This window comes from Hakea prostrata, unplaced genomic scaffold (assembly GCF_041222555.1).
Source record: "Hakea prostrata isolate BN-2017 unplaced genomic scaffold, UWA_Hpros_2 contig_41, whole genome shotgun sequence".
Classification (NCBI taxonomy): Eukaryota; Viridiplantae; Streptophyta; class Magnoliopsida; order Proteales; family Proteaceae; genus Hakea; species Hakea prostrata.
Window position 1 is genome coordinate 119858 of NW_028291160.1, and position 1513 is coordinate 121370.

Consider the following 1513-nt stretch of genomic DNA (forward strand, 5'->3'; position numbering starts at 1 on the left):
CTCCACTTGACTTAGAGTTAGAAGAGACTTTGGCCAACCTTAGAAGGCAAAGAACCATGGCAAACTATGAGCCTCCAATGAGGCCCTTGAGTGAGCATTTCATTCCTACGATATATACTCCGGTTTCTTGTATTAAGTTGCCTAACATAGAGGCGGCTCAATATGAGATCAAATCTAGTGTGATTCAAATGCTAATCTTTTTACGGACTTGCCAATGAAGAGCCTTATAAGCACTTAGATGAGTTTTTAGAGATGTCCTCCATAGTTAAAATTCAAAACCTCTCAGTTGATGCTTTAAGATTACTTCTTTTTCTATTCTCCCTTAAAGATAAAGCTAAGCATTGGCTTCATTTTTTGGACAATGTTAAAATTTTCACTTGGGTAGAAATGCAACAGGAATTCCTTAAAAAGTTCTTCCCCATTGGCCGTACCAATAGCATTAGGAGAGCGATAACGAGTTTCTCCCAACAAGAAGGAGAACAATCTCATGAGGCTTGGGAAAGACTAAAAGAATTACTTAGAAAGTGCCCCCACCATGCTATTCCTAAATGGCAATTGGTTCAATGCTTTTATGATGGCCTTAGAGACCGACATAGGCAAATGGTTGATTCTTCTTGTGGTGAGACTTTCATGCACAAGAATGAGAATGAGGCATGGGAACTTTTTGAGACCCTTAGTGAAAACTCCCAACACCATGCTTCAACAGCTAGAACTGAGATTCCATCCAATGGGCAACCAAAGAGGAGCGGTCTCTATGAGATCAATCCTACCATTGAGATGAGCACTAAGGTTGACTTGCTATCAAAGAAATTAGACCATCTCTTGTCATTAGGACAACAAACCCCATCTCCACTTCCTACAAGTTTCTCTCCACCTAATCAGATTGAAGAATGTGCTATATGTTCTAGCCTATCCCATCATGTCACTGACTGCTATTTGGCTACACAATACCCTGAGTTTGTTAAGGAGCATGCACATTTGGCCCAAGGAGTCTCTAAATTGGGTAATGATCCATATTCCAATATCTACAACCCAGGATGTGAAAACCACCCCAATTTTTCATGGCAAAATTCAGTGCCCAATCCCTCTAATCAAATACTTTATAGGCCATCTCCATTTAATATGCACCAAAATGCCTATAGGAATGAGAAACCATCATCTTCACAACCCTCACATAATTCATCATTTGAGGATAAGGTACTAAAAGCACTTAGTGGCTTAGAGCAAAACACTCAATTGTTGCATTCCCATTCTCAGTCCATTAACAAATTGGAAACTCAACTTGGTCAACTAGCTGATGCCATCAGTAGGAGGGAGGTTGGTCAGTTACCTAGTCAACCAATAGGTAACCCTAATCATCAAATTGGGTCTAGGAAAGAACAAGTCCAAGCAGTCTCGGTTGTGACACGCAGTGGAGAAGGAATATTATGCACCTTTGCCTACTCCTAAGCCATTGCCCATTGATCTTGAGAGTCGAGAAGAGGTTGATTTGACCCATGAGACTGGCAATGAT

At 40.7% G+C, this 1513-nt stretch overlaps 1 non-coding gene across 1 annotated transcript; it reads right to left on the minus strand.

Moving 5' to 3' along the window:
• Positions 1-435: 435 nt before the first annotated feature.
• Positions 436-542, minus strand: LOC148999111 (small nucleolar RNA R71). The gene has a single exon (XR_016171020.1). It is a non-coding gene; the product is annotated as a small nucleolar RNA R71 (small nucleolar RNA).
• Between the last annotated feature and the right edge of the window lie 971 nt (positions 543-1513).